Source organism: Dasypus novemcinctus, chromosome 11 (assembly GCF_030445035.2).
Source record: "Dasypus novemcinctus isolate mDasNov1 chromosome 11, mDasNov1.1.hap2, whole genome shotgun sequence".
NCBI lineage: Eukaryota > Metazoa > Chordata > Mammalia > Cingulata > Dasypodidae > Dasypus > Dasypus novemcinctus.
Window position 1 is genome coordinate 32,509,455 of NC_080683.1, and position 21,037 is coordinate 32,530,491.

Consider the following 21,037-nt stretch of genomic DNA (forward strand, 5'->3'; position numbering starts at 1 on the left):
AAATGAATATCAGCATGGACTCAATGTTTTGCCTCTGATTTCCTTCTTCAGCCCTGCCATCTTGTCTCTTCTGTTCCTTTGTCTCAGCATTGCCAAAACAGTTGGACACTTTTAAAAACCAATTTCTCTGCAGGCAAACATTCTTTTCTCCCTCGCAGGTCCTGCCTAGTCTCTCTCTTTGATGAGCAATTTGCCTCTTTGCTCACTATTGGCCAGAAAACCCAGGTTCTCCTTCCCTCCTCTACCTTCTACCTTGACCCAAGATGGGACCTGACATCTACCCATGTCCTCATCTGTCTACAACCCCCTCAGCTGCTCATCATTAAGGATGTAACATGCAAAATAATGATCATTTGACTTTTGTTCTTTGTCTCTGCATTATTCTTTTTTCTATAGATTTTCATGAAAATGAAGAAATATTTACATTTATGTATCATGGTATTCTCACACGCTTCAAAAGACACACAAATATTAAAATGGCACCAAGAAGTTTCCTGATGTCAGTGAATATTTTCTTGAGTCCTTAAGAGTTGATACGTAAATCCCATTTTTAATTAGAAAAATTAAATACAATTTTTTTGCCTATGTCTATATTTTCAATTATATTTACAAACTAGTAGTGATGCACTATATTCCAAGAATAATTATATAATAGGTTCTGAAAATGCAGGCTATTTTAATCTTATGAATTGGTAAATCAACAAGCTTTGAATGTAATGAGAGGACTTAACAAGTAATGGTTATAATTTGTAAATGTTTACAAAAGAGTGATTAGTATATTATCAATATGTCTCTATTTTTAGCAATTATACATTAAAACAATAGATAATTAAGAATATATATATGTTAACTTTTTGATTCAAACTTTTCCAAAATAACCAGGGAAACTAGAAATAATAATTGAAACAAATAATAATCTAATGGATGTCAGTTTAGAGAATAACAAAGTACAAAGACAGAGATACCTCAAGTGTGAAATGATATCTGACCACCAGAACTAAAGTAATCCAGTCAATATTTTCTTCTTTTCCATAATTTAATGACGTTGTGCACAGAGATAGACTAGACATAAACGTATGATTTTCTACAAATAAAAATGAAACTCCCTACAGCCTGTTGCAGAAAGAAAGGTACTTTTAGGATACGCCATTTCAATCCAATTTAAATCAGTAACTCTGGGCAAGCATTGAGCCCACTGTGTAAAATAAAGTATACCCAAAATAATTATTTAAATGGTTTAGAAAACATGAAAAAATACACATTCACTAGTTACTCAGATGCAGGTTTTCTTCTTACACACTGAAATAACATTGGCGAGGAAAATCCAGTGAAAAATCAGAGTGAAAATGTAACGTGGGTTTTCAGCTTCCATGCGAGATGGAAAGATGAGGGTTAGCTTTACTCTCCTGCTTGAAATGACCAAAAATAATTCAGAAAAAATACATGAAGAAAGAAAACCGGTTTTAAAGATTATTTTCATTAGGTAATGAAGGGTGACAATACCTGAGAGAAAGGAGACAAAAGGAGATCAAGCCTATGACTGCCCCAGTTTACTGTCAGACAGAATTTACTGTATGACAGAGGGATTGTGAGAGGAATCTTAAGCAGAGTGCAATGCAGTCCCGGGGTTGAGGAGACAAAGCTGAATGTCTGGGGGGATCAAGGTAGCTGAGTTCACTTGAGAGAATATTGGAAACGAGAGGTCTATACCAATGCAGAACTCTAAGACATCTGTACAGTTCCATCTCTAATACTAATATTCAGCATTATGCCGATCAGTACATGAAATCATGAAGCAACTACCTGAGGCCAGGCCTGAAAGGATTAAGGAAAGCATTGCTCAACAGTCTCACAAGGCTAGGAACAGTGCTTTTTCCCACCAGTGAGCCTAGAAAACCTAAAAATTCACAAGCACTGGATAAAGTAGCTAGGAAGTTTGTGCTTTGATACTGCAGAATAATTAGTCCTAGACTAAGCAATATTGTGGGACTGCTTAACAAACCATTAAAGAAAGACCTAGAATGATAAAACTATCTCCAAATACCTTAAGTAGAACCTAGAAAAGGTTCAAGAATATTTATAGGAATACAAAAATATCCAGCATCTAACAAGATAAAATTTATCATCTGGCATGGAATAAAAAATTATCAAGCATGCAAAGAAGCAGGAAACCATGATTAATAATGAGGAGTTTCATCAAGCAAATGAAACTGACCCAAAACTAACAGAGAAATGAAATGCATTATCATAACTGTATTCTATATGTACAAAAAGTTAAGTGGAGACATGGAATGTTTTAAAAGACCTAGCTTGAATTTCCAGAGATGAAAATTACAAAATTAGTGATGAAAAACACATTGGATGGGATGAATGACAAATTAGAAATTGCAGAAAAAAGATTAATGAATTTAAATACATAAAATAGAAATGATATGATATTAAACACAGCAAGAAAAAAATTAATGAAAGAGCATTAGTAAGCTCTAGGACAACTTAAAGAGCACAAATGTCCATGTAATCAGAATCTTCAGATGGAATTGAAAAAGTGTTTGAAGATATTATGGCTTAAAATTTTTCAAATCCAGTGTCAACTATAAACTCAAAGTTGCAAGAAGATCAAGACTCACCAAGCACCAGAAACAGGGAGAAATCTATACTAAGGTACACTGCATAGTCAAATTGCTCAAATCAGTGAAACAAGAAAAACTTAAAGTTGCAAGAAGATCAAGACTCACCAAGCACCAGAAACAGGGAGAAACGTATACTAAGATACATTGCATAGTCAAATTGCTCAAATCAGTGAAACAAGAAAAACTTAAAGCAGCAAGAGAACAAAGAATTGTATGGACAAAAGATAAGGATAACAGCAGATTGGTCATGGGAAATAAGGCAAGTGAGAAGAGAATTAAGCAAGATTTCTAAAGTTTTGAAAGAAACAAAACTGTCAATACAGAATTCTATATACAATTATAATATCTTTTAAACTTAGAGATGAAAGAAAGTTATTTCATACAAACAAAAGCTGAAAGTATCTATACATAGCCGATCTCAAGACAAGACATATAGAGGATGCCGTCAGACAGAAGAAAAATTATGCCAGAGGGTAATATAAATCTCCACAGAGGCATGAAGAACAGAGGGAATGGAAAAAAAAAAATTTAAATTTAAAAATTAAGGTAAATATTTAGTGGTTTTTCTTATTTAAAATCACTTGAAAAGATAATCATATAAACAAAAATATTAATAATATATCATGAAGAAAACCAGTAAGCTTATAGAAGACTTTAACAATAATCAACAACTTTGCCTTCATTGACATCTTTAGAACATTACATCCAGCAAGAGTGCATACACATTCTTTCCACTCTATGTGGAACATTTACCAGGCCAGACCATATTCTGACCATTAAGCAAATCTTGCTAAATTTAACATTTTTCAAGTTATTCAAAATATATTCTATAACTACAACAGAATTAAATTGGATATCTGTAACAAAAAGACATCTTGAGTATTACCAAATATTTGGAAACAGCATGCTGTTAAATAACATGTGGGTGGAAATAGTAATCAAAATGGAAATTTGAAAGAATCCTGAACTGAATGAAAATGAGAACTCAACATATCAGAATTTGTGAGCTGGCCCCAAAGTTGTCCTTATAGGGAACTAATGGTGTTAAATGCCTATGTAAAATAGAAAGGTCTCAAATCATTGACCTGAGTTCCAACTTAAGAAATAGCAAAAGAAGAACAAATTGAATCTAAAGGAACCAAAAGAAAAAATAAAATAAAATCAGGCTAGAAATCAGTGAAATAGAAAGCAAATATATAAAGAGAAAATTAATGAAAGAAAAAGGTGGCTCTTGGAGATAGAGAGTTTTGGTTAAAAATATTCTCACAAAGAATACACCAAGTCAGGATGATCTCACTGGTGAATTCTATGGAACATTTATGCAAGAAGTAATAATAATTCTATACAAGCTCTTCCAGAAAATTGAAGAGAGACAAAAAAATTCCAAATTTATTCAATGAGAGCACAAGTATTCTGATGCCATAATCAGACAAAAATATAACATAAAAAGAATCTACAGACTACTATCCCTCATAATCAGAAATACAAAATTCTAATAAATATTTTAGTTAATAAAAAGCAACACAATATATGAAAAGGATGACTAGTATGTTTATCAAAGAAACTCAAGATTGTTTTAACATTTGAAAATCATACTAATAATCTAAAAAATATACCGTATCACCCTTCCAATCATCTCAAAAGATGCTGATAAGGCATTTAATAAAATCTAATATCCATTTATGATTTTTAAAATATTACCAAACTAGGAATAGAAGAAATATTCCTCAGCTTTATAAACTGCACCTTCCAAAACCCTACAGCTAATATCACACTTAATGAGGCAAGACAGATTGTATAAGCATGTCAAGTCTCACCACTTCTATTGAATACTGAATTGAAGGTGCTAGCCAATGAAATCAGGGAAGAAAAGAAAGAAAAGACATCTAGTTTGGAAAAGAAGAAGTAAAAATGTATTTACTACACATGACATGGTCAATTATACAGAATATGCAAGTGAAGTTTGAAAAAAAACAACTAATAGGTGAGTTGTGCAAGGTTACAAATTATAAGATCAATATATTTTAAAAAATCAATGCCATTTCTAGAGTAGTAATGAACAAAAGAATATTGAAGTGGCTCCATTTATAATAGCATCCAAAAATATAAAATACTTAGATGTAAATCTGACAAAATATATAGGAACTACAAAATCTTGCTAAAGAAAATTGAAGAATACAAATAGATAAACCATGTTCAAGAATCAGGGTACTCAATATTGTTAAGAGTTCAATTTTCCCCAAGTACATGTACTGTTTCAATATAATCCCAATCAAACTTCAGCTCTCAACAGGCTTTCTAACAGTACTTTTGTAGTTATAGACAATTGAATTCTAAAATTCGTATGGAGGCAGCGGACTTGGCCCAGTGGTTAGGGTGTCCCGTCTACCACATGGGAGGTCCGCAGTTCAAACCCTGGGCCTCTTTGACCCGTGTGGAGCTGGCCCATACGCAGTGCTGATGCGCGCAAGGAGTGCCCTGGCAAGCAGGGGTGTCCTCCACGTAGGGGAGCCCCACGCATAAGAAGTGCACCCAATAGGAGAGCTGCCCAGCACAAAAGAAAGTGCAGCCTGCCCAGGAATGGTGCCGCACACAGAGAGCTGACACAACAAGATGACGCAACAAAAAGAAACACAGATTCCCGCGCTGCTGACAACAACACAAAGTGGACAAAGACGACGCAGCAAAATAGACACAGAGAACAGATAACCAAGGTGCGGGGGAAAGGGAGAGAAATTAATAAATCTTTAAAAAAATAAAATAAAATTCATATGGAAATGCAAATGAAATAGAATTCCCAAAACAACTTTGAAAAAGGAGAACAAAACAGGAAGACTAAAACCACTTTATTTCAATGCTAAGAATAAAGCTACAATAAAGAAAGGCAAATAAATCCACAGAACAGAATAGAGTCCAGAAATTGATTTACATATACATGGACAACTAATTTTCCAACAAAGTTTCAAAGGCAATTTAGAGAAGAAATGATAATCTTTTCAAAAAATTGATTATCAATATCAATTTGTTAATAAAAGAAAAAGAAAAAAAGCAAACTTCCAATCTAAACGTCATACCACATGCAAATTTAACTAAAAATGGATCAAATATCTTAATGTAAACCTAAAACTATAAAGCTTATAGAAGAAAACATAGGAGAAAATGTTTGTGACCTTGGGTTAGGAAAAGATTTCTTAGATATAAAACCAATAGCAAGTTCCCTAAAAGGAAACACTGATAAATTAGATTTCATCATAACTAAAATTTCTTCTCTCCAATAGACACTAGTATAAAATGTTGAAAAGAGTCATACACTGATGAAAATATTTTAAAAGCATATTTCTAATAAAGTACTTGTACACAGAACATATAAAATACTCAAAATTCATGAAAACAGTAACACTTTTTCTTTTAAAAAAGAGTGAAATATTTGAACAAATGCTTCATTAAAAAGATATACACATAGCTCTTCTGACCCTTCTATTTGAACCTATAATTAGTACTGGAGTTGATAGGTGTATGTCCAAGAGGCTTAAATATTTGGGCAGTCCATGTGCGTTTGGGGCATGAATCTCAACAGAGTTGTAACACTTACTCTCCAGTTCATTGGACTCACCCAGGACAACTAACAAAATGATGATGGACAACAACCATCCCAAGGAACCAAGAGAGTCTACAACTGCAAGCAAGATAGTCCCATCTATTTGCCCTATGGGATTGAAACACTCTCCCAAATAGAGGTGGAAAGTGCATCACCATCCCAGAATTCTCAGGATTGGGGAATGGACTATGGACTAAAGTAGACAAACTGGCATTCTTCTATAGACTTATAATGATTCTAGCAATATAAGAACTTATATCAGTGATGTGAAGTCAGTGGCCACTTGAGTGAGAGGGAAAAACAGGTATACTATGGGGACATTTTCAGGACTTAGGAATTGTCCTGAATGACATTGCAACAGCAAATACAAACCATTATGTATCTTGCCATAACCTATAAAATTGTGCAGGACAGAGTGTAAATTACAATGTAAACTACAATCCATGCTCAGTGGCAATGCTCCAAAACATGTTCATCAATTGTAATGAATGTACCACATTAATGAAAGATGTTGTTAATGTGGGAAAATGTAGGAGGTGTAGAGCAGACCATGTGGGAATCCCCCATGTTTTTCATGTAACATTTATGTAATCTAAGTATCTTTTAAATACATATATGTATATTTAAAAGATATACAGATGGCAACATATGTGAAAAGATTCTCCATATCATTAGTCATTAGGGAAATGAAAATATAAACCACAGTGTGATACCATTACTTACCTAGTAGAATGTCTACAATTTTAAAAGAAGGGCCAAATCAAGTGTTGGTGAGGAACTGTAATTCTCATACACTGCTGACGGAAATATATAATGATACAACTACTATGGTAAACAGTTCGCTGATCTCTTAAAATGCTAAAATACACCTACAAAATAATCCCATTGTTCTAGTCAGAGGTAATTACCCAAGAAAAATGAACACCATTGCTCATACAAAGACTTGTACACTAATGTTCACAATATCTTTAATTGTAATAGCCAAACTTGGAAACAACCCAAATGCTTATTATCATGTGAATGAATAAATAACCTGTAGTGTATTCATATGATGGAACATTACTTTTAAAAAAAAGGGAATAACCTATTTATACATGATACAAGGTGGATCTCAAAAATAGTTATACTGAGTGAGAGAAGCCAAAACACCTTCTCCAAAAAGGACACTCCATGATTCCATTTATATAGAAATTGAGGATATGCAAACTAATGTACAGTAATTGAAAGCAGATTAGTGCTTGTTTTGGGGTTAGGTGTGTTAGAGAGAGATAGGATGGAGGGATTACAAAACAATCTTTTGGATAAGAAAATGTTGGGGATGATGACAATGGTCATTACCTTGATTGTAATGATGGTTTCACTGGTGCATATAGAAGTAAAAGCTTGTCAAACTGTACATTTAATATATATGCTGTTTATTGCATGTAAATAAATTTTACTTCAATTAACTATCAATTAACTGTAAAGAAAAAAGAAAGGTGCTGGTTTAACATTCTATTTTAACACATGTATTAGAATTCAGAACTTAGCTCTAAGTAGAATGGATCTTGGAAAGAGTTCCATTAAATATATGAACTAAATATTCTATTCTTCTGATAGCCAAGGAACTAGATTAATTATTACAATATAATTCTATTTCTCTACTATATACCTTGCAGATAATTAAGGCTTTTTTTTAGAATTTAAAACAAGTAGACATTTTTGTAGCATTTTAGCAAAAAATGTTCAATGTATTAACATTTCACTTAAATGTACTTTGTGGTATTCAAATATGCTACATACTGAATCATTTAAAAAAACTGAAATAATCATTCCTCTCTAAGGCCTATATGAACTATGTTTGTACAAAATTTATTCATTCAAGAAATTTCCTTTTATAAGAGAAGTTGTAGGTTAACAGAACAATCATACATAAAATAAAATAATACCACCTTATTTCTAACATCTTGCATTGGTGTAATACATTTCTTACAATTGATGAAAACACATTTTTATAATTGTACTATGAACTAAAGTTCATGGATTACCTTAGGGTTCATTGTTTGTGTTGTGCAGTTCCATGGATTTTTAAATACATTTTTATTGTAGTACCATATAGATAAACTACCATTTCCTCTTTTAACCAAATTCAAATATATAATTTAGTGATGTTAATTACATTCACGATGTTATGCTATTATTATCTCCATCCGTTACCAAAAATTTCCTTTGTCCCAAAAAGAAACTGTACATTTTAAGCCTTAACCCTTATTCCCTAAAGCAATCCTGTCCTCTGATAACCTATATTTAGTTTCTCTATGAATTTGCTTATCCAATTTATTTCATATCAGTGAGATTAAACAATATTTGCCCTTTTGCATCTGGGTTATTTCACTCAAAATGATGTATTCAGGTTCATCCATTTGGGCCTCTGTGGCACCGAGAGATTATTACCAAGCACCAACTAGCAATGTTTTTTGAAAAAAACCTTGACCAAAACAGGGGAATATTAAATACAAATGAGTGTTTATAGCCGAGAGATTTCAAAGTTGGGAGGTCATTCCAGAGGATAAGCATGTCTCAGGAGGATTTCTCTGACTGCCACAGTAAACAGTGCCTCAAGCAGGGTGCTCCTGGGGGCTCTAGAGGCAGATGGACACTATAGGTAGGACAGACAACCCCAGGAAATTGGTACCCCATTGGTGGACCTTATCTTGGAATGTATGTTAACCTATCTCCCCAATGTTAGAGAGTTAGACTCATTTATAATTTTCTTACACATAGTTCTTCTGCTCCTATTTGAACCTATAATTAGCACTATACCCATTAAATATATGTCCCAGATATGTAAATCTTCCATCTGTTTATATGCCGGTTGAGCCCTGAATCTCAGCAGAGTTACAGCCAATACCTACTCTCCAGTTCATCACACTTGCCCAGAACAACAAACAAAAGAATGATGGTGGACAATGCCCTTCCCAAAAAAACAGAGTATCTACAACTGCAAGCAAGACAGTTCCATCCATGCACCCTATAGGATCTAAGGCCCCTCCCAATCAGAAGCAGAGTGGGCATCATCATACTAAAATCCTCAAGACTGAGGAATGAGCACACATTAAGGCAGGAATGCAACAATGGACTAAAGTAGACTTATTATTATTTTAGCAATAAAAGAACTTGTAAAATTTATATTAAGACAGTGGTCACCAGAGGGGAAGGAGAGGGAAGAATAGGTGTAACATGATGGCATTTTTGGGGACACTGGAATTGTTCTGCATGATACTGCAATGACAGATACAGGTCATTATACATTTTGTCAAAAGTGATAAAAATGTGCAGTGCAAAGTGTAAACCAAAATATAAACTATTGACCATGGTTAGTAGCAATGCTTCGATATTTGTTCATCAATTTTAACAAATGTACCACACTAATGAAAGATGTTATTAATGGGAAAAAGTGTGAGGGGGTAGGGGGTGAGGTATATGGGAATCATCCATATTTCCTAAATAACTTTTCTATATTATAAAACTTTAGAAATAAAGAAACAAAAGGTTCATCCATGTTACCACAGCTATCAGAATGTCATTCTTTTTTATGGTTGCTTAATAGTCTACTGTGTGTATATACCTATTTTGCTTATCCACTTATCAGTTGATGGGCACTTGGGTTGCTTCCAACTTTTGACAATTGTGAATAATGCTGCTATGGACAAAAATGAGAAAATACAGCACATTAACAGAATGGGGGGGGGGGGAAACACATGAACTTCTCAATTGATGAAGAAAAGACATTTGACAAAATCCAGCACTCCTGTTTGATAACTACACTTAGAAAACTAGGAGTAGAAGGAAACATCCTCAACATGATAAAGGGCATATAAGAAAAACACACAGACAACATCATATTTAAGGTGTAAAGACTGAAAACTTTCCCTCTAAGATCAGGAACAGAACAAGGATGTCCACTATCACCACTGCTATTCAACATCACACCTTGTTTTAATATGTTATGCTTTAATGTGCTTCACAGATATTGCCTTTTTTACAAACTGAAGGTTTGTGGCAAACCTGTGTCAAGTAAGTCTATCAAGGCCATTTTTCCAACAGCATGTGCTCACTTTTTGCCTCCGTGTCATATTTTAATTAACATATGTCCATTACTTTTTAGACATAATGTTATTCCACACTTAATATACTCAAACATAATACATACATAAATTTTATATGCACTGGGAAATGAAAAAATATTTGCAACTTTATTGTGACATACATTTTATTGCCAGATATTGGAATAAACCCACAGTATCACTGATATATGTCTGTAGGGAACACTCTAGCCAGAGCACGTAGGCAAGAAAAAGAAACAAAAGTCATCCAAATTGAAGAGGAGGAGGAGTAAAATATTCCCTATTGGCAGGTGACATAATCCTATATAAAGAAAATCCTGAAAAAGCAACAACGAATCTCTAGAACTAAGAGATGAATTCAGTAAAGTGGCAAGGTACAAGGTCAACACACAAAAATCTGTAGTGTTTCTATGGACTAATAAGGAACAATCAGAAGATGAAGTCAAGGGTGGGGGGGGATGCATTTACAATAACAACTAAAAGAATCAAATGTCTAGGAATAAGCCTAATCATGAATGTAAAAGACTTTTAACACCAAAAGCTATGCAATTGTTAAACAAAATCAAAGACCTAAATCAGGCATTCTTAACAAGGGGTCAAAGAGCTTCAAAAAAACATTATTCTTGTGGGAATGTGTTGGTGTGGGTGTGATATATTTATTAAATAATATACAGTATAGCGTGGACTTAGTAAGGGGTCTTTGGTTTTCACCTGACTGGCAAAGGGGTCCATGGAACAAAGAAGGTTACAAACACCTGACCTAAACAAATGGAAGGACATTCATGGATTAGAAGGCTAAATACTGTTAAAATGTCAATTCTACCCAAAATAATTTACAGATTCAACACAATCCCAATCAAAATATCACCATCCTTCTTTATAGAAATTTATATGGAAGGATAAGGGGCTCCAAATAACCAAAGCCATCTTGAAAAAGAAGAATGAAGTTGGAGGACTCACACTTCCTGATCTTAAAATTTACTACAAAGTCATGTTTATCAAAACATCACGGTACTGGCACAAGGATAGACATATAGACCAATGGAATAGAACTGAGAGCTTAGAAATCAACCCTAACATTTATGGCCAACTGATTTTTGACAAGGGGGCAAAGACCACTCAATTGAGAAAGAGTAGTCTCTCCAACAAATGGTGCTGGGAAAACTGGATTTACATTTGCAAAAAAAGGAGGGCCCCTCTCTCACACCATGTACAGAAATCAACTAAAAGTGGACCAAAGACCTAAATATGAGAGCAAGAACTATCAAACTCCTAGAAAAAAACATTGGAAAATATAGTCAGGATGGGGCGTTAGGCAATAGTTCCTTAAAATTTACCCCCAAAAGCTCAAACAAGGAAAGATAAAATATATGGAATCTCACCAAAGTTTAATACTTTGAGCCTCAAAGGACTTTATCATGAAAGTAAAAGGACAACCAATACAATGGGAGAAAAAATTTGGAAACTATCAATTAGGGTCTAATATCCAGAATATATAAAGAAATCCTTCGACAACTAAACAACAAACAAGTAAAAATGGAAAAAGAACTTAGATATTTCTCCAAAGAAGATACACAATAGCCAAAAAACACATGAAATGATCTTCATCATCATTAACCATTTGGGAAATGCAAATGAAAACTATTAGCACAATGAGTTACCATTTCACACCCACTAGATGGCTACTATTAAAAAATGGAAAATTGCAATTGTTGGAAAGGATATAGAGAAATATGAACACTCATTCATTGCTCTTGGGAATGTAAAATGTTGCTGCTCCTGTGGAAAGCAATTTGGCAGTTCCTCAGAAAGTTAATTATAGAACTACCATATGACCTGGCAATTCTATTTCTACATATATACTGAAAAAAATTAAAAACAGGGACTTGAACAGATATTTTCAACAAATATTTTTCAAAGCCTGGTGTATATGTCACCTCTATGTTAGTATGACTTATATAAAATCATTTGATGATGTGGTCTAGCAAGTATTTTGTGGGATTGGATAGTATGTTTACACAATTTAGAAACTTCAAGTCTCATACTCAGTTTTTCTTGGGTATGTTAGATGATCAGTTAAGTGGTTTAAATTTGGTTTCTAAAGATAGCACGACATTTTGTTTTTGTTTAAAGAAAAAAAACTTTTATATATTAAAAAAATACATTACATAACAACTGTGAGTAGCTGCCACTTATGCAGAGGCCCCTAGGGAGGGGTCCGAAGGGGCTCCCAGTGGATCACTGGAAATGACGCTTCCAGAGAATAGGGCCAGCTGGCAGAGATGACTGCCACACCCTGAAAAAAAAATCGCCCCTGCTGTTCCTGTCAGAAGTGACCACTTGGTCTTCACTGGGACTATGTCAGAGTTTATGAAGGCTGGGCTATGGGGAGATGGTGGTGTGGCTGGGACTCTCTGGGAAGGTCTTTATAATCAAAACCTGATTGGGGAAAAAAAAAGAACACAATACCACTGGTTTAAATAGTAGTTCTCAAATTTGCCTAAATATCAACTAGAGGGTTTGTTTAAAAAAATTAAAGATTGTTGAGTCCTACCCTTAGAATTTCTGATTCAGGTGATCCCAGTTGGGTTACAGGAATTTTCATTTCTAACAAATTCCCAGTTTAGGAACCATACTTTAAGAGGCACTGATTTTTCACATAAGGCATATCAATCACAGATGTGAAATTCTGCAGTTAAACTGAGTCAGTTTTCCTAATATTGTCAACTATTCATGCTAATCCCCAAATCTGACTGATTTTCTCCAGTTAAAAGAAAAACCATATTAAAGAAGTTTGATGGTGCAAATGGATGGTTTGTGCATCCTTTGTGGCTTGAGCTATCTATCTCTCTATCCTAAGAATGTTAAGATATCACAGTAGAGCAATTCAGGCAACACTGAATAAATAGGGCATTTCCAGTGGGATTTATACAGCAGCATATCTGTTCTCTGAGTTCTTACAAGAAGGAGTGTAAAACAGGACAACAGAACTTAAATAGAAAAAGGCAATATAATCAACTCCACATCTCATAAGATGTTTTATTCTAAAAATGAGGACTATTATATAATGAAAGGGTGGTAGTAAAACCTAATAAAGATGCTAAATTACTTTGTAAGCTCCCTCTATATTTTCATATCCCTAATATAGAGTACTTTGTGGATTATAAACAGGAATGACTGCCAAAGAATTCAGTGGATTTCATACCTTTAGCCAAATGTCACAATTTAAACACTGCTGAATAACAGGAATAGCCAGTATAGCAAAACCATCTTTAGTCAGAGATCTTCCTTGTAATTCTCTCCATCAGTGGAAAGATTTCACATACACAAAAAAAACTAAAACATGAGCCAAAGTTGTGATACATCCATCCATCCACTCATACTGCATATCTATATGTAGCGAGCTATGTAGCTACTGCTTTTTAAATCGTGATTTTTTCTAATACATAGTGCCCTTAATGGCTTTCAATTATTTTCTGAAAACCCATAAGGCACTTCAGAGGGTGGATTGACTTAAATATTTCATTTAGGATTTAAGTCAAGGGAACTGTGCCTCTCATAAATTAATGAGAGCTATTCTTACCATGGGACTATCATGTGTGTTACATGCTAAAGTCTAGCAGAATCCTCTAATTAGGAATGGACTTTATTTAAGCACACATCACATCACCATATTCAGGCTCTGGTTAAATAAATATTTAGTGGAATATACTGACTTCTGCATACACTCAGGGCAATCAAGACCTAAAAGCAAGAGGAGAGGGAAACAGTGTTCCAGTCAGGTTTGAATTTCTGTTCACAGTTGGGAATATAATTTTTAAAATTGGGTGAAATAGATATATATATATTATAAATCCCTGAGAAAACCTGAATTTAAAAAAATGTTAATTTAGAACATGGTTTGATATGCATATTTAGGCTTAATTATAGAAAAATTAAATAAAACTCTTGCTTTGTTTTCATTCTGAAACCTTTCAGAGAATCAGGACAAGTCCTTTTATGTGGAGATAACAAACTTTACCACCTTTTCTTATTTCTGCAAATGCTATTTTAAAAACAATTGCATGGCTTTTGTGCTCATAACTAATATTGGGAACATTTGACTCTCTCTGGAGATTTTTAAATGTGTAAAATATCTTACATAGTTGCTACATATTAGTTGAGAAAATTCCCCTGATGTGTTAGCAGGAAGGATCAGAGATTTGAAAGAGCATTTTTCCTAACAGAATTTACACATTTCAAATTCTAACATTATCACAATTTACACAATTGGTAATGACTCTTAGGAACTGGCAAGATGGCAGGAGTTTCACTCTGTGGAATTAATCAGGGACAGTAAAGTAAAATACTTCAGTGACCAAATCCAGAGCCATTTGCATGAAACATTTACTTGCTATTAAGGAAAATAAATAAAAGGAGTTTAGTGTGGTTTTTTGTGGATGGACAAAAAGGAGAAAAGGCATGTTTTAATGACCTATTTCTACACTGTAAAATTTTTGTGATGTTGAGAAGGTACTACATTTTTCTGAGACTATTTTTCCTTATTTGAAAATTGGGATGGCAATAATACCAATCACAAAGGTAAGAGTATTAAGCATGATAATATATGTAATGTATGTAAAAAGTCTAAAACTCTGTGCAAATATTAGTCACTACCTAATTCTATTATGATCTAAGCAATGAAATATGTAAGTCTTAGTGTTTTCAACAATGACAATGATAGCTTACTTTTAATAAGCATTATGTCCTAGTCATTGTTCTAAACCCTTTACCTATCCTAGCTATTTAACAGTCTTGTTATGCCCATTTTACAGACAAGGAATCAGGAGCACTGAATTAATACATGTTGGTTGCAGAATTTGAATTCTCAACCACTTCAATCTTTTCAATCTTAATTAAACAAAAAAAGAGAACATACAGTAAATGCAGGTTGATTATAATATGTAATCACATTATATGGGGGGAAAATCTTAAAATGTGAAAAAGAAAGTCTTCCTATTGAGGCAACATGGCATTCAATATTTAGTAATTAATTCCTAAATCTAAGAATCCTTTAATTGGTGTAAGTATTTAGGGGAAGAAATTATTATCCTCTTTTTATACCAGTTGTCATCTATTTGCAATATTTCTATTTAGAAGTGATTCAGTTGGAATATTAAAATAATTGTGAAGCTAGTCTCCCTCAGCTTCTGACCATGAGCTTCGAGAGCCATCAGGCACCACAGGGAAGTGGGACAATCGAGTGGCCTATGAACCTGAAAGCAATGGCCAGATCAAGAGGTCCAAATCAGTCATCAGGGCCAACAATACAAGATTATATGAATTGACTAAGACCCACCTGGGAAGACGTTAAAGAGCATCTAGAAAAGAAAAAGAAAGGCTCCAAGGCTTTAGCTGAATTTGAAAAAAAAATGAATGAGAAATGGAAGAAAGAACTAGAAAAGCACAAGGAGAAATTATTAAGTGGAAGCGAGAATTCATCCAAAAAGAGACGGAGAAAGCAAAAAGAAAAGAAATCTGGTAGGTATTCATCTTCTTTCTCATCAAGCTCTAATTCTTCCAGCAGTTCTTCAGATTCTGAAGATGAGGATAGAAACAAGGAAAAGGGAGAAAGAAAAAGAAGGAACATTCACATAAATCTTTGGAAAGTTCCATGTCAGAAACTAAATTAGACAGTAAGGATAGTTTAAAAAGGAAAAAGAAGTCAAAGAATTCAACACAAAAAGAAAAGGACAATAAAGGACTCAGCAATAAAGAAAGATGTATCCTGAAGAATAACCTTTTGCATCTGAGTTCTTCTCAGAAGCGATTATATTGAGGAGGTATGAGCAAAGAAGAAAAGCAGTGAAGAATGAGAAAAAGAAACAGAAAAAAAAAAGCATAAGAAACACAATAGGAAGAAGAAAAAGGAGGCTAGTTCAAGTCCTGATTCTCCATAACATTAAGTAAAATAAGGATTCCCTTATAAAGACAGTGCAGTGTCTAAGGAAATTTCAACTGTGAAAATTATGACATATTTATTAAAATGTATGATTTTCTTGTTTTTAGAATTATTCCTAGATTTTCCAGTAGCCACTCAGATGACACTGTGTGAAAAGGCCCCTTCTTGAACATCATTTTTTTTTCTTCTTCTCTCTTTCAATGTGTAATAGCTCTGGGAGATACTATACTGCAGTCGTACTAGTAGTTCAGATATTTGGGGATAAAGTGAATATTTTTTACAAAATTACATAATTATAAATAAATAGAAATTGAATCTGAATACATCTTTAAGAAGTTATCAGAAATATCCAGAGAGCTTTAGTTAGCATTTTGAAGTAGCGATTATATTGATATTACAAAATCCTAACTGGAAATAAGGGTATTTTAATTTTTCCCCCTTGTATACTATTTATTTACCCGGGGAAGGAATGTTTAGGGTGGGGCGGGGTGGGGTGGTTTGCTATCTCTTTAACTAGCAGAATGGTGTGCCTTTGATCTTCACACATCCTGTTTTTGTGGATGCAGGAGCCATGCTTCCTGGGGAGGTCAGAGCTGGATACCCGCATCTCACCATTTACTGAACTTAGTGACATCCTTAGACTCTGCCTTATGTTGCCTTGAATGAACCAGAGAAATGTTTCTGTGCAGCATGAGAAAGCCCCCAAATTCTGGAATTTATCTCCACTTAAATTTTGAATATTTTTTAGCATATTACAATGTGTTATGTCACATGATTTAATTTTGACTGTACTTTAACTAGATGGCTGAAAGTTTCTAAAATGCATGTTTTATATTGTTAGGTTTTAACTAGTCAGGAAGATTTTATGTAACCAGTATAGTTAAAAATTTTTGTATGAACTTTGTTTAAAAGGCTTCAATGTTTAGTTTTTATAACTTCTTTACTCCTGCTATCTTAAGTTCATTACTGTATTTAATGGCATATTTGTCGAGATATTTAGCATGTAAAAAGTAGGTTTTATATATATGTATTTTAAATAACTTTATATTGAAGCTGAGACTTAAACAAGTTGAGTGGCAGACCTGTTATGCTGTGTCTTGTTACATAAAGCTATTGCCAGAATCTTAGTAAATATGTTTTAAAAGTTTCTTTTGTTTGCATATTAATAACAAACTATGAGAAGTTAAATTTAAGTGAGAAATACATTATTGCTCTTCCTGTGTCATACTTTGCTAAAACTTTGTGCCTCCTATCTCCACTGAATAGTTTACTAGTAATGTTAAAATGAATTGATAAATTACTTTCACTCTACATTTTTATATAATCAAGTTTCATGAAATATTAATTTGATGTACAATTATGCCTGTTACAGAGGGTGTGCTAATTATAGTGATATATGCACTAAACATTTTGCCATGTCAAGAGATTAAATAAATAGCTATTTTACTGAAAAATAGCTGTGTTCTAACCAGCTCTCTTTGGATCATGAGTATAGTTATAACAATATAAAACACTTCTATATGTTAAGTAATAGATGAGTTTTGTCCCCAAGTTTTTAGCTATAAAAATAACACATTCCTTAGTAAATTTATTTAAATTTTACACTTAGGGTTTCATACTTTTATATATGCTCTTGAGGGCATAGCAAATTTGAGGGACACTTTTACAAAATAAAATTTCTAAGAATTGTTCTTGAAAATGATAAGAGATGAAGTTTATCAGGATATTTGTAAATCAGTTTTGCTAGTAATACGAATATTGTAGCCTTGCAGACTGGTCCAGCATACATTTTGAGTAAGAATAGAGAAGAAGGTGATCTAGCAAAATATATATATATATTCCTTCTAGTGTCAATTGTCTGGGAAAAACACCCTTTCCATTATTTATTGTAACCATAAAAATCTCCAGTAGAGTATAGAAAAAGAAGACAGTGTATGTTATTAATTGTTATGTTCATTCCAAAATTACTACAAGTGAGTTAATAACATCTTTTTTACTTTCTCCCCCATTAATACACCCTTTTTCCTGAATTTCATCAATTTTATAACACATGTGTGTTATTTGGATATTGATGCCAGGGTAACCGCATCAAGGTAATAGACAGCTTGGGTTGGGACAGAAAAATTGACTTTATACCAGTGTTACTTCTTTATGGTTTTGTTTTGGATTCCTTCAGTTACCCTAAGTATATTTAGGTGTTTTCAGTAGCATAAAAGTGTCTTGAAATTATTTTATCCAGGGTACAGTCTCATTTCCTTCAATCATGATGTACTAAAAAGCCTGTTGCCTAATTTTCTTTCATTTTATGGAGAACAATAGACTTGCTTCAGAAAAATGAAGTCAGAATGGCTACTCAGACTTTAGTAATAGGTTTCACACTTTAAAAACTTCCAGTTTTCCATTTAAAATCTATAAATATCTGGCATTTCCCTACAAAAAATTGAAGCAAACATTTTTATCAATTGTATTTGCCTTATTTTAAAACTAATTTTTATTATTTATAAAAACAATTGGCAAGAATATAATGTCCTAAATTCTGAATACCATTTTAGTTCAATTTCCTGTCTTAGCACAGGGAAGTCAGCAGATGTACTAGAAAATGTCTGTTTTCCCTATTAGGATTTTCTAACAGTTGACATTTTGGCCACCTTTGTTAAAATCACACCGTATTTTCCTATCAGTCAAACCTAAGTTCGAGAGGTAGAAGTGGAATTTTATCTCTCTCTAGACACTTCCAGTTTGAGGCCTTTGTTTAAATATCAGAAGGTGCTTGGTTAGGAGTTTAAAAGAGATTACAACCTTTGAAGTTGCTGCTTTTAGGCTGGAATATTATTTTATTTAAATTTAAAGAATAAAGTTTTTAGTTTTATTTAGTTATTAACGATGTGTTCAAATAGGAGGGAAATCATTTTCAGTTGTAGAATTTGTGCTGAGAAAGTGTGACAATTATATCAAATGACAATACAGGTGGTATGCTTAACCCCTCCCATGTTGAAATTGTTATAATAAAAAAAATAATAATTCTGAATCACTACAATTCTTCCACAAAGAATATCCATAAGAGTATGTAAATTCTCCATTCCAAAATTAACTGACTGCTGTCTGATTTCCATCAAAAGTTAGTTTTACCCCAAGCACACATGGATTTAAATATAAGGTATTAATGAATTTTCATATTAAGGGTATCCACTGCATAAGACCATAGAGAGGGAGTGAAATGATAACATCTTTCTTTCTTTCTGCTCAACCCTTTACATAATAATAATCCAGTTCACCCCAGGCTTCCTATGCCTGATATTAGAATCAGAATATGTTGCTGAATGTAGGTGCTCCTATTATCTCAATTTCACAAAAGATTTACTGAAGCTTGGAGAGATCAACTGACTTTTCCAAGGTCACACAGTAACATGCCAAAGATAGGATGAAAGCCAAATCCCAAACTCTTAAGCTTCTTCATAAATTTAGCTAATCTTACAGTTGCAAAATGGCCTTTCACTAAAAATAGAATGACAGAATAAATCATAGGGAAAAAAATCTGTTTATGTATGTGTTTTAGTTTCCTAGGTTGTTTAAAGCAGATACCATGAAATGAGTTGGCTTATACAGTGGAAATTTATTAGCTTACAGGTAGAGGTTGAGAAAATGTCCAAATCAAGGCATCATCAAGGTGATGCATTTTTCCCAAAGTGATCCTTGCCAGTGATCCTTGGCTCCATGTGGCAGTATCTGCTGGTCTCTCCTGTATTTTCTCAGTTTTGCTGCTTTTAGCTTCTTGTTTCTAGGCTTTTTCTTTCTCTCTTATTCATTCTATTTACAAAGGACCTCAGTATCAGGATTAAGATCCACACTGAATGACGTAGATCACACCTTAAGTGAAGTAGCTTCACCAAAAGAATCTACTTATAATTGGTTCACACCCACAGGAGAGGATTAGTTGCATGAATATGCTTTTCTGAGACACAAACAGCTCCAAACCACCACGGCATGTTAGCTTGCTTTCTACAAGTGATACATAAAAGTACAGTAACTTTCAAAACTCCAAAGAAATTATTTCTCCTTATAGCAAAAAACTTATTTTGTGAGATTATTTTCAAACTTTAATGATACAATCTGTCCTTATTCTTTTTTCTGAGAGATTCTTAAAACACCCAGTGTCCACAAGTGTAGCGCTGGCATGCATTTTAAACACAATCAGTTTCATCAGCATAATCGAATAATTTAAGGATAATCTGATATTTTTAAAACATTTCTAACACATGTCACAAATTTATCCTGCCCCATTAAATACTGCCTATGTTTTTTTTTTTTTTTACAACAGTATAGTGAAACCCCAAAGATATTAGAAACATTTGATGCCATCGTTTCTGGTAATGTTCACTGCTCAACAAAATACATTTGCTCAAAAATTATGTTTAAATCTTTAAGGCTTATTAGGTCATAAATAAGACAACATTTGAACCTTATTCCTGATAGCACCACTCAATGAGATATATTTCATATACTTCTGTTTAAGTCTGCAAATCGTATAATGTTACTTGACATCAGTTAGTGTGGATCCTGTGAACATTTATAAACACTGTTCCTTTTTGTTGTTGTTTGCATTTATCAATTTATCATTTAAGATTCAAACAAATATCATATGTTCCTTGTAAAACAACTACCTTTTGAGACATTTTTACATGCTGGGTAGATGAAAAAAATAAACTATCACTCTGTTTCGTTGATTTATTTTCTTTGTACCTGACCTTTTCCGTGTGCACAT

General features: G+C 33.4%; 1 protein-coding gene and 1 pseudogene across 2 annotated transcripts in view; one reads left to right on the plus strand and one right to left on the minus strand.

The window, feature by feature from the left end:
* The window catches only part of LOC111759142 (protein FAM133B pseudogene), a 35,277-nt pseudogene extending 19,004 nt beyond the window's left edge, over window positions 1-16,273 (plus strand).
* KHDRBS2 (KH RNA binding domain containing, signal transduction associated 2) overlaps window positions 1-21,037 on the minus strand; it is a 679,570-nt gene that overhangs the window by 486,200 nt on the left and 172,333 nt on the right. The window lies entirely within an intron of this gene.